General features: G+C 32.8%; 2 long non-coding RNA genes across 2 annotated transcripts in view; one reads left to right on the forward strand and one right to left on the reverse strand.

The window, feature by feature from the left end:
• LOC120145356 overlaps positions 1–895 on the reverse strand; it is a 30447-nt gene extending 29552 nt beyond the window's left edge. Inside the window, exon 1 of the long non-coding RNA XR_005518126.1 lies at positions 747–895. This is a non-coding gene — a long non-coding RNA (uncharacterized LOC120145356). The remainder of the gene's footprint in view (positions 1–746) is intronic.
• Positions 628–13713, forward strand: LOC120145355. The gene is made up of 3 exons (XR_005518125.1): positions 628–768; positions 2454–2460; positions 13701–13713. It is a non-coding gene; the product is annotated as an uncharacterized LOC120145355 (long non-coding RNA).
• The last annotated feature ends 252 nt before the right edge of the window (positions 13714–13965 follow it).

The following is a 13965-nucleotide window of genomic DNA, read 5'->3' on the forward strand; positions in this document are numbered from 1 at the left end:
TTTTACTCATTCAGTTATCCTAAATATGTGTAAAACTAAAATAGTTTTATCTTATATAAGTAGATCCTAAATGTAAGTAGATCCTAACTCATGTGACTAGGATCCAATTACATATTGTAAAACTAAAAATTTTACACATTTTTAAGATTGTTGGATGAGAAAAAAATCAAAAGCTGATATTAACCGTATAAAATAAGAAGATATTCATTGAAAAAAGAACAAAAAAGTTAATCTCAATCATCTATTTTTATTCGTTTAACGATATTAAATTTGTGAAAATAAAAAAATTACATTAAGTAAATAGATCCTAACTCTTTTGGCACCGACCTTATCAACCCTTCGGCCAATTGAAAAAAGAACCTATTGCATCCTCATGTTCTCTTGTCTTTACATTTTTATCCTCTTTTGCTACCTTTCAATGAAATTTAAAGATTTAAATTGTACAATTATGTTCCAATCTAATTCAAAGCAATGTTCTTTTGCAACATTGTGGGGGCCTGAAAATGAAATTTAAAGATTAAAATATCTCAATTTTAAAGGAATATATAAATAAATAATATATATGACTTGCAAATTTTACCCACACGTGATAGGTGGATGCTAACTCTCTCTATTTTCTCAATTTCCTTTGTTCTATATATATATATCTTCAAAGCTTCTTCTTCTTCCCTACTGGCAGTAACTCAAACACCAGATTGTTTAAGACGTAGCCATGAACAAGTTCAAGAAATCTCAGATTCTGATACTATCTGTTGTGGCAGCACTTTTGTCTTCATCCTCGAGACCTACTTATCTTTACTTAGTCCTCAACCTTGTCATCCTATCGCTCGGAGCCGAAGCCGGTTTAGGATCGTTGTTCACTAGGCCTTCTTACGCTGCAGCAAAGCCGGTGAAGACGGCGACACAATAAGCTAAACGCACAGTCGAAAGCAAAGATGATCCAAAACAGGTTTCTCCTACAGCAGGTAGTGAAAAGAAAGGCAAAAAAATCGTCGACAAATCCGTCTAAGAGAAGAAGATCAATGTCGGGTCGATCAAGGCGGAGAGAGTGAGCCTTTTCTTTATAGGAAATGGAGAAACCGAACCCGAAGCTGTTAACGGACAAGACCTCAAGGAGGAGGAAGAAGATTTCGGAGTGCTTAGTGGGCCTGAGTTGTTTTCCAAATCCGAAACTTTCATTGGAAACTTTCACCAGCAGTTGAATATGCAGAGGGAATAGTCGTGGAAGAAGATTCATGGATTTTATCAGAAGGCATTTTGAAGTGTATTTCTCTTCAAATCTTCATCATATCATAAATTAGGTCACTACAAAAATCTTCACTATATAGATCATGCATGTTCTTTCTCTCTCATTTTCCTGCTTGCCAAGCAGGTTTGTTGTTAGTCTTTTTCAGGCACTTCGCACCATATTTTACATGAAGTGTCGTGAAATAACAAAAGACAGATAGCGAAGGGTTGTACATATCTACACCATCTCTATATAGTATACATAACTCATAGATTTTCCCATACATATAAGTATTTCTTCTAATATACCATACATGTTTGGATTGAAACAAGTGAAACTAATGTTTAATATATTTAACATAATATGCTTGCTATAATTTTTTTTACAACTCATACAGTTAAAACTCTATAAATTAATAATGTCAGGACCGGAGAAATTTATTAATTTAGAGAGTTATTAATTTATCGATAAATTAATAATTATTAATTTAAAGAGTTTTTAAGTAATTATACTGTACATACCAAACAAAAAGGCAAATTAGTCTATGCCTCTTAGAATTACGTTGCAAGAGCTCTAAATAGACTTGAACTTTAAAGGAAAACAAACAACTATTGAATCATATTTCAATAGAGTGTAATATATTTTTTTCAGTTTCTATGAATTATTAATTTATGATTTTCTTGGGACCGAAAATTATAAAGGGATCTCATGAAAAATTATTATCTTATTATTTTATCGAGTTTTTCAATTTTTTACATTGACCTAGGTCGGGACTAGACAAATTTATTATTTTAAAGAGTTTATTAATTTACCGAGTATTAATTTAAAGAGTTTCTGCTATATTTAATTTTTTGGTTAATCATTTTAGATCAAGTATTGTAAAAAAATTTATTACCCTAATTTTATTTAATTTATGTCACTTTGAATTCGAGTCAAACTCAAACATTAATTTTATATATATTCCTCAAAAGCTTTAGCTGACCAGAAATAACATATTTATCCCTCCTGTCGTAACCGATTTTTGCCCGGACACGAAATTTTTTCTTGGCGGGAAAAATAAAATGAATAAATAAATGATTTTGATTTTTCAAAATATTTTAGGAGTCGCCTTTAACCTTTTTGGGTTAGGTAGGTCAAATACCTAAAAACAATCTTTTAAAATAGTTTTAAAGAAAACATAATTTAAAAGATAAAATTGATCTGCGTATAACCAAAAATAAAAAAGATTCGTGGTCGATTACGTTTAGGGAAGGATTAGCACCCCTATAACGCCCAAAATTGGTACTTATTAATTATAAATTGTCTCTATTATTGGAAATTAAAATTTTAAAAAAATATTTAATTCATAATCCTGTTATTTTAAATTTATTAGTATAATTTAAAAATATATTAATATCTATATATATTTTTTTATTTTTATAAATAAGATATTTATTTACTTAAAAATATCAGAAAAGGACTTCTAGGTGCTTTAAGACATCCCGTTCCTTAATATTAATAAATAAATATTAATAAAACATTTCTTTAAAAATAATTAATATATAATTTATAAAAATAGGATATTTATTTATTTAAGAATATCAGAAAATGACTTTTAGGTGCTTTAAGACATCCTATTTTTAATATTAAAAAATAAATAAATATTAAAATATGATTATTTTTCTTAAAAGTAATTTATATAAAATTAAATTTATAAATAGAATGTTTAAAAATAAATATTATTTATTATATATATTTATATGACTAAATAATAATATTAATAATAATTAAAGTGATAATTTAGAAATAAAAAAAGACAATAATAAAAATAAAATGCAAATAAATAGTAATTAAATAAAATTAAACAACAAGATTAAGATTTAAATATCTAAATTAATGAACATAATTTGAATCATTATAAAAATATAATTACTAATATTGTAATTATCCCTTAATTATTAATCAGTGATTGAAATAATAATTATTAAAATTAAAGGCTCTAACTTGAAATAAAAAAAATCTAAGTGCTAATAATGTAATTTAGCCTTATTTAATTAAATCGGGTTAAAATGTAAATTATAAAAATTATAAGGGCTAAATATATTATTTATCCTAAATATTATATAAACAAGTAAGTACTGAATTATAATAAAATAAAATTAAGAAACCAAATTAAAATGATTATAACTCGATTTAAGTGACCAACTCATTAAGTTACAAAACTGCAGGTATTGCGGAAAGGGTTTACTCTTTCTGAAATTACACATACGCCCGGCGCGTTTTGATGAGGGTATTTATACCCTAAAGGCCATTGATTCTCATTTTTCCTCTTTTCCTTCTCTCTCTACACCGGAGGGATTCCGGTTTCCGGCCGACAACTGTGTTCCAGAAATTACAAAATCCACCCCAAATCGAAGCCCAATTTTCCCTTGTCCTAAATCCAGGCCCAGTTTTTCCTAATAACCCTAAGATAATCCTAGATCTAAAATAAACCGAGGGTTTTTACCTTCGATTAAACAATGGTTCCGGCGTCGTTTGCTTTTCGCCGTGCCAATAGTAAGTTTTTCGTCTCTTTGCTACTGTTGGTTGCTGGTTTGCTGTATGTGTTCTCTTTGTTTTCTCCGTCGTGGTTCTCTGTCCGTGCTCTGTTGGCCTCTCGATTGCTGGGTGGTTTTTTTTGTTCTGCTCTCTCTGTGTTCTTCCTTTGCAGGTGCAATGAGGCTTTTATAGCCTCATAGAGACACTCCTCTGACCGGTCTCTTGGGTGAAGTCTGGTGAGTCACCGAACTTCCAGTGGTGACTCACTGTTGAGGGCGACGTGTGCGGCTGGGGCCTGGGCCTTTTGGAACCTTTGGTTGGCGTCGTGGCAGCAGCTGAAGCGTCAACGTGGAGGCGGTGGCTGAACAGAGTCCTAGGGTTATGATACCCTAGGGTTTTGTCTAGATGCATCTTGACCGTTGAATCAAGGCCAGATCCAACGACTGTGAGCAATGGCGGCTAGAGTTGAGATGATATAAACCCTAATTGGGTTTAAGGTTAGTTTTGAGCCTGGACCGAGTTGGGCTTGTAAATTGGGCCTGTTCTGTTTGTAAAATGGGCTTTTGGGTATTGAGCTTCGTTTTTGGGCCTGTTTGTAATAATAATAATAATAATATATAATAAAATAAATAAAATAGTATAAAAATTAATAATAATATTACTAATAATATTAAAAATAAAAAACAAATGGATAAAAAAATTAGTATCTTCAGCTGCCCCTTTTTGTTCATTGTTGTGTTAACAAGAATAGGGCAAAGACGAAAAGATAATAAATTTTTTTATTCATTTGACTTCGCTTGATTATGATGGAAATGTTGAATAAATTCTTCTTTGGGGATTAGTTCTTCTTATTATGAACTTTTCCATTGGGGATGACAATTTATCTCCTTCTATGACGTAATCTAGCAAAAAGTTGAACAAATTCTTCTTATTATGAACTTCTTCTTCTTTTTCAGATGAGTTCTTCTCATTATGAACTCCTTCTGGAAATGTTGATCTTCAAAAGAGGATTTGTTAATTGGCTTCATATGTGATGAATTAAGGCAAGGTTGAACAAGTTCTTCTCATTATGAACTTCTTCTCCTTCTTCAGATGAGTTCTTCTCATTATGAACACTTCTGGAAATGTTGATCTATCTCCTTATGTGATAGAGTCATGAAAAAGGTTGAACAAGTTCTTCTTATTATGAACTTATTCTTCCTCTTCAGATAAGTTCTTTTCATTATGAACTTTCTCTAGAACAGTTGATTCATTGAGTGATGAATTCAAGCAAAAAGTTAAACAAGTTCTTCTCATTATGAACTTCTTCTTCCTTCTTCAGATGAGTTCTTCTCATTATGAACACTTCTGGAAATGTTGATGCTGATGCTGATCTATCTTCTTCTGTGATAGATTCATGCAAAGGTTGAACAAGTTCTTCTCATTATGAACTTCTTCTTCCTCTTCAGATAAGTTCTTCTCATTATGAACTTTCTTGAAAAATTTGATTCATCTAGTGATGAATTCGAGCAAAAGGTTGAACAAGTTCTTCTCATTATGAACTTCTTCTTCCTTCTTCAGATGAGTTCTTCTCATTATTAACTTCTTTGGAAATGTTGATCCATTGAGTAATGGATTCGAATCTTTGCTAAAATATTTGAAATTTCTGTCAAATATTCAACATGGAATGAATAAAAATGCCCCTATTTTTGCAAATGCCTAAATATGATGCATGAATGTTGAGTGTCTTTATTTGATTTCAAAGTGGTGAACTCGGTCTTCCTTCACTTGGTCAAAATGTCATTTCAAGCCGGCATTTCTGATTTGGAAGAGCAATCTTTGTGTCTTCTTTGCTTCATTTGCATTAAAGTCGCAGAAGAAATGTTTCATCTGTAGAACTCTTGTTGTAATCATAATTATGACCTTGATGCCCTATTTTGTCTTGGATAAAACCAACTTTCTTTGCTTGAACTTGTGTAGAAATCCAGTAAAGCTTTCATCTTTGAAAACAGAATTTATCATCTTTGTAAAGAGAATCTATCATTTTTGAAGAGAAACTCTGTAACATCCTAAATCAGGGTCAGTGACTAAATTACAAATTTTAAAAATTATGTGCTCGATTTCGAAATAAGTTAAAAGTTCATGGATTTAATTGAAGAAAGTTGATGTTGGATTTAATGGTAAAGTTTGGAAATAACAAGGGTATTATGGTCTTTTCTAAGAGAAGATTTTTTTTATTCTCTTTTAAGGGATATAAAAACGTGGGAAAGGAGATAATTTCTCCAGGGTATTCTTCAGTCTTCTTCTTCCTCCTCTCCACCTTGAAGCCTTGTATCAGGTAAGTGGGTCTTCAGTTGGTTAATTCTTTCGTTTTAAAGCTTGTTTTGATTCTTGGGATGTTAAGAAAGATTAAGGAAAGCTTTAGGTGGCTTAAAACTCAAAGATTAGCAAGTTATGAGAAATTAAGAAAAATGAGTTTTTAAGTGAATTTTTGAAATAGAAGGAGTTAATAGATTTTGAAGTTTAATTTGACTTGTCAAGGGTTAAATTAAGAGATATGAAGTGATAGAATGGGTTTTAGAACATGTTGGAAATTTAGAGTGATTCTTGAATGCCATGTAAATGATAGAATTTTGAGTTTAAAGAAGTGATTATGGAGTAGAAATGAGTTTAAGTATGTGTATGAAAATTAGGAATATTAAAGGGAGTGAAGTATGAAGTGTTGAGCTAAAAATGAAGTGATTTTCGAGCTAAAAATATGATTTCTGGGCAAGGGGAATTGGTACCCATTCAAAGGGAACCGATACCCCTTCAAACGAACAAAAATTTCCAGAATGTCATGAGGGAATCGATACCCCCATGGTAGAACCGATTCCCCCTAAAGGAAAATTGTGAATATTGGTTTAATAAGTTCGTTTAAGTTGTTAGTATCAAATCACAAGGTATAGGTATCTAATAATTGTCTTAAAATATATAATTATGTAGATTCAGAGCCTAATCAAGTTCCGGAATCATTGACAAGTAAGATCGATCAAGGGGAAAGATAAGAGATTGGAATTGACTAGTGAGGCCAGGTGAGTGCATACAAGTTAGTTTATGATGTTTAACGGAAATAAGACTTGCGACAAGTCTATTTCTTATATTAGAAGGCATGAATGTTTGATCATATGCATATGTTTGATTTGGGTATATGTGATATATATATATTATAGTATGTATTAAATGATTTTTGTGAATGCATGCAGTGTGATAAGTTATAGGAATTAATATGAATGATCTATATGATTACATGAGAATATGAAATAGGGTATATGATAGGTGACCATACATGTTACATAGTAAATATGATCAATTATAAGAATCAATATAATATATTTATATGACTACATGAGAAGGGTGATGAGTTAAATAAGATTAGACTATAGAGTAATATAAGAATAATAAATTAGTGAAGGGAATTGAGTATAAATGATGATGCCAAACTATAAGATAAGTGTTATAGAGAAGAAGTATATTTAAAGAGAATTATGATATAGGATTTAAGTAAAATTTAACTAAATAAATAGATTAAACTAGTATAAATGGAAAATGAGATAAGTTAGGTAGCATTTACCTAGGAGATAACATAAGATTATATGAATAAGTAGCATAAATTACATAAGGAAAACTTATGTGTTATATGATTTAAGCATTGAAATGAACAAAAGATATATTCAGGTGAAGTTATTCGGTGATATGAGTATATGCCATTATTATATGGTTTAGATGAAATACTATACATGAATAAATGTGATTGTGTGAGAAATGATAGAAACTATATGAGAACATGTATATGTGAAAGTAATCTATGTGATTATATGTTATATGAATACAAGAACCTGAGATATGTAACATGTGAATTATATGGAAATGATTTATGTGTAAGTGAACTATGTGACTATGTGATTATATGAAAATGTGATAATGAGCTATGTTCAAAAACTATGAGACTACGTGCCCAGGTAATATGAATATGTGAACATGTGAAATGACATAAATGATAATGCCCATGTTATGTGTCATGAGAGCTAGGGGTATAGTTGGCATACCAAGAGTCGAGGGTTTACGCGGTCCTTCGGGACATATATATATTCTTTGGAATATGTGTGAAGTCTTGTGAGACACATACTTGATCCCTAGTATATGTATATGATTCTTAAGGAATGATATGTGGTCCTTATGGACATTATTATATAGCACTTCGGTGCATTTCTACGCGGCACTATGGTGCAATTCTACATGGCACTTCGGTGCATTTATACGAGCTGTGGTGACAGCATTAGTGCACAACCTTTATAGACTCACATATCTATAGTTCTCACATGTGTTCATGGGCTAATAAAAATAATAAGATAAATAAACTTGGTATGATTATATGTTTAGTTCGTTGTGAACTGATATATGTGCTATGATGTGATAATTAAGGATATTATGGATAAGAGTATAAAATTATAAGGACTAATGTACAAATTGATAATAATAGAAATGATTGTACATAAATATATATGTTTTGATATAATGATATGTGTGTTTCTCGTGACATGGTACAAGTGCATATATATGTTGATGTATATGTAAATGAGCTATATGATTTGATAGCATAAAACAGTCATGCATGATTAGTGGGTATGAATTTCATTATATGTGTTTTTTATGCCTCACTAAGTCATCGACTTAGCGTGTGATTGTTTCACACGTAGGTTACAGAAGCGAGAAGATAAGAGAAGAAGAGTAAGATAGGTCAGCACCTCCCTTACAAAATTTCAGATCAGAAAATAGAGGATTTAAATGTTTTTTGGTTATTTTGAGTATAGCTGGCATGTACTAATTGGTTGAATTAGTTATGCTCGGGTATTATGGTCAATTTATGTAACTGAACCGCTTTTACTTTAATGAAAGATTTAAATTTTCTTTGAATTTTGTCAAGAGTTAAAGTTTGAAAAGTCAATGTGACACCTCATACTCGTATCTGGGTTGGGTACGGGTTGGGGTGTTACAAACTCTATCATCTTTGAGGAATATATGTAGATATGCTAAACTCAGTAGGGATTAATTAGGAGATCAGCGTCTGTTCTGATTTGACTCTTGAAACACATCACAAGGAAGATTTATCCTAATTCTTTTCATGTCTTCACATCTAATCAGATCTCGAACAAGGCAACTTGGACCATATCATGTCAAGATGCTTAAAAACAACCTGTCGTTCAACATTAGTCGGCTCCACTAGTTTCTTGTTGTTAAAATTTCTACTTCCCTTCTGTGGAAAGAAATCTTCATCTTATCTCACTTCAAAGCTTGGTGTTGAAGAATACATACTTCATCTTGAATCTATAAATGGAAATGCCATATGATAGCAACATTGGTTCAACACCATAATTATTGGTTCGTAAAACACTTGACAACACATTCGTCATTTTCTGTGGCTTCTGCTAAGATGCTCGTAATACATTTGACAACACATTCATCCAGCTGTGACTTCTGCACAGATTTCTGGTCATGGAAGCTCTTTCATAGTGTTTGAAACTTTTGTATGATGTCACAAGACCGTTTGAGAACAAAACTCAATGGGAATATAAGTGAAATGTTGGCGTGTTTCATGACCAACAAGTTGGTCTGGTGACGAATTGAATAAGAGATGCCAACTGATCTTGATATCATCTTGAGCAAGGCAAGTGTGATATCGATCATGTTTTCTTTTATAATGAGTGTTGTAGGAAGTAGAAACACATCAGCTATAGGAGCCATGTACAGAAGAATGTCCATGGAATTCTTGTTGCTGTAGATGAAACGTACATGATAAACCAAATAGATGAAAACTCAGTTTACCATGGCTAGTAATGATAACCCCAATAATAATAGGAATAAGAGTAACATACGTAAGATGAGCCTCTTTCTTCAATGACATCAAGTAAGTGAAAACTGATGTGAAAAATGACTTCGTAGCCTCAATAGTATGGTTGAAACTAACTGCCAGGAATCTCAAAGAAATATTTCCAATCATCACCGACACACAGAATACAAAATTCAAAGTCGATATTTTGTTGAATTGAACCTTGGATCGAATAGTCTGCCTGGGGACCATATTTATCCATGCAACCGTGATGTAGCTTAACAAAGAACACGCTGTCATGTGACATATGGTTGAGAAGATTGGGTATTTGAAACCATACTTGCTGAGTAGATATTTTTTCAATAATAGACCCTAATGCAACTGCCTGATGAATTAAGCAATTATATATAGTCAGCTCGACTGCCACTGTTTCACAATTTTCATTCTTTATACCTTTCCGCCTCATTGGAAATATTTTCTCAAATCAATGATCTTGACATCAGATGATATGGTTCTTCAGCATGCCTCAACATTGGCTAATAAAAACGTTCAAAATATCAACATTCCTGATTCTGATTGAAAGGGGCTTTCAGCATTCCCCAACATTTGTTTCTTGTTAATCTGAGCCTTCAAAATGCCCCATATGGATATGTCTGAAGTAACCTTTAAAATGCCTCAACATTTGCAGATACAAATGTTAAAAGTGTGCTCAACATTACTTCTTGCAAAGATGAGCCTCCAAGAATGCGCAAATATTCATATTACTATGAGCCTTCAAAATGCCCCACCATTCTATTTCTGGTTGAAATGGGCTTTCAAGATGTCTCGCATGGATCTGTCTGGATTGGGCCTTCAAAATGCCCTCAACCTTTTAAATTATAAGGCTTACTTTCAATGTTTGTTTGATTTCAATATCATGATCCCCACGAGGTCCAATTTTGACAATGTACTGTTGTGGGTACTTGTAGTTTTATCCGTGCCTCAAATCTGTTTATCTTGAATATTCTCATTCTGGTGTTACAAAATAGTAGCGTTGTCAAGTAATTTGAGGAATTCTCTTCATGTTGTCACAAACTTAAGAAATAATCAATCATTCTGACGGAAATGTCTGAGATATGTGCCTCTTCTGAATGAGGTGACCATTTTTGGATCTGGAAGGATCTAGTCGGACAGAGTGGTATAAATCGCTTGGTAATTCATTCCAGACTGACACAGTGAACCTTGTTTTCAGTGAAGGCTATTTCTGGAATATGCATTTTTGTGGGAGAGAAACCAATTTATATGAACAGTAATCTTACTTTGATGTAATAGTAAGACTACATATACAGTGGTACAAACTCTTGAAAAGTCCGCAATCATGCAACATGTTGATTCTGATAACTACTCATCTAATTATGAAGTGATCTTTAAGGATGATTTCACAGATATTGATAGTTCTTTTAATACCGAGAAAATCCTGAATTCTGATTCTGATGAGGAGAATAAACTGTTATACTTGACGAAAATGGGTACTTAGAGGCTGAGGCTTCAATAGCCATGGAGAGATGTGGTATGGATTCATCAATTGTAGAGTTGATAGATTTTATATGTACTGCTCAAATGGCTAAGGCTACTGATACACTTCTTCCAATAGAAGATAGGAAACCATTATGCAATGATATCAATTATAAGAAAATGCGAAACTCGGGCTAATATTTGGAAAAGGAAGAAGTAGAAGAAGCTTGAAAAGAAGCTTCTTGATGAAGATGATCATGTAGTTCATCTTCTAAATCTAATGATTGGTTTTGGGGTTCCTACTAAATCAGATCATATAACTCAAAGAACACTTCCAGAAGATGCTATTGGGCCTCTTTATTTCTACTACGAGAACGTGCCACTTGCTCCAGTTGGTGCTTGGACCGAAATGTCACGGTACTTATACGATGTAGAGCCACAATTTGTAGATTCAAAGTATCTTTGTGTTATTGCACTGAAAATGGGCTATATTCATAATCTGTCGATTGAGAATAGATTTCCTCTTATTCTGTTTCCTCCATGCACCATACATGTTGCTTTTTCATTGACAAAAATGATGGCCTTCATGGGATCCAAAAACAAAGTTGAACTGTTTACAAACTATACAGGAAGTGCCAAATTGACAGAAATGATCCGTAAGGCTCTTGAAGCTTATGACGATGAGCCACCTTCGAGTGTCCAGAAGTATGTTCTTGATGAGTGCCGAAAATGGAATCTGGTATGGGTGGGACGGAATAAAGTTGTTCCTCTTGAACCTGATGAGGTGGAAATGATTCCAGGTTTCCCTAAAAACCATTTATGAGGAGGAGATCTGTTAGAGACATGTTCCTCGGTGATATCAATGTCTTGTCTCTTTTCTCTGGGATCAGTGATGCAAAGGTTACCTTCTACTGTCTTGGCATATCTTTGAAAACATATGCGAAAGAACTGACTGGTAACCGGTTGGAGTAATTGATGAGTAGATTAGACATATTCGATCTTGTTGTCGGTGGCATCCCGTTTAACAAACTTACTGGAAGAAATAAACATCATCTGGATGAACTAGAGGATTTTTGTTGGTGCATTTTCTTGCAATGACTGCTACAGTGACTGTCTCTTCTGCTGCTCCAAGATACTCACTGCCATATTTCACTCTTCCCGAACCATGGAAAGGTTTAATTGATAGTAAAACTGGTTATCTTTACTTTTGGAATCCTGTAACCAATGTTACCCAATATGAAATGCATACAAGTGTAGAATCTGTTCCGATATCAAATTTAAGTTCAGTAATCTTCTGGAGGACATAATTAATAAAATCCGGACAAGGAAAATAATCGACATGGAAGAGGCAACAATGATGCATCAAGATCTGAACCAGTATCACGGTATAACCAGAGTGCATATAGTGGACTTATTCATTCCCATAATATAGCTTCATGGGATTTATAGCTCTGTGATGTAATCTTCTAGAGAACATGGATTGATAGCTGGGGAAAATAATTTGTCTGGTGATGCTTATTGCCCTCAACATGAGATAAGTGATAATCTTTCTTGATGAGTTGCTAATAATGTCACAGGAGAGCGTCATAAGTTCAATTCTCTAGACTTTCTGGCTTCTTGGACCACTTACTTTCAAGAAAGTGAATTGCTTCATCATTATGGCCTCGTTCATTCTTTTTATTCAATAGAGGTAGAATAGACAATAACCTGCTTCAAGGACCTTATTCATTTGAGACTATCCTATTTGAAAATGTTTTTTCTCCTTCCTTTATCAAAGAATAAAAGAATTTTGCAAAATGTTGCCTATCACAGGTTCACAATAGAATCAAATCATAAGCATGAATTTAATGAATATCAAATAAATCAATTGCGCTTTTAAATCAAAAAAATCATAGTCCTATGGCAAGTGTCAAAATTATTGACTGATTTAAGGTTTAAGTTAATTCTAGTAAAGTAAGGTCTGTTTAGGTTGGTCCAGGATATATGTATCTTTGAACTTCCACTATCTTGAAGGAATGGTTGTTATGATCATCTCATAGAGATACTTCTTGACTCCAGAATCTCAGGAGCATCTTTGGGATGTGCGGTGCTTCATCAAGAGCTTAAGATCGTCTCTTATGTCGTTGTTGCACCATTCAATATTCGAGCCACCTTTTCAGGTTTTCAACTCGAATCCTCTTTTGGTTCCAAGGTGTTATTTAAAAATTTACATTTTGAACCCCCTTTTATTATTTTTCATATCATGCATTAAAGCTTTTTTTAAAAAATAATAATAAATAAAAAATTTGCAAATAAAAATCAATCCTAAGAGGAGGATGAAATATGAGGATAATCTCTTTCACATAGAAATCCATGTATGATTAGAATGGACTTTTCAGGTAAGTAATGTAGGCCAAGGCTCATGGTTACGAAAGAAAGGGATAAAAAGGCTCAAACAAGTGTTTAAGGGTAATTGAACCAAGGATTAATTCATTCTGATGCCTTCAATATTGCCTTGCTTGACTTGGATCTACTTTGCTGCTTGTCATTCTTTTTTGGATCCTTCTAGACAGTCAATTTTATGGGTTCATTTCCTTTTTTTATGGATGAGTATAGGACGTCAATTGCTTTGAGCACCTCTTTTTTCTCTTGCATTTTGGAAATTCTTTCGTTATTCTTGAATGGATTGATCTTCAAGCACTTTGTATTTGATCTACCTTGTAGTTCAAAACTCTCTCCATTTCATGAAGATTTGCCTTTGTAATTGGCAATCTTTATTCATGTGAGTAGATATCATTCTTCTTGCCCCCCCCCCAATATGGAGGGTGATCCTTGGTTAAGGTTGAATTAGAAGAAAAATCATTTAGGCTCAAAAGGGGATAACAAGGGATATATATAT

This window comes from Hibiscus syriacus, unplaced genomic scaffold (genome assembly GCF_006381635.1).
Source record: "Hibiscus syriacus cultivar Baekdansim isolate YM2019G1 unplaced genomic scaffold, ASM638163v2 tig00110893_pilon, whole genome shotgun sequence".
NCBI classification, from domain to species: Eukaryota; Viridiplantae; Streptophyta; class Magnoliopsida; order Malvales; family Malvaceae; genus Hibiscus; species Hibiscus syriacus.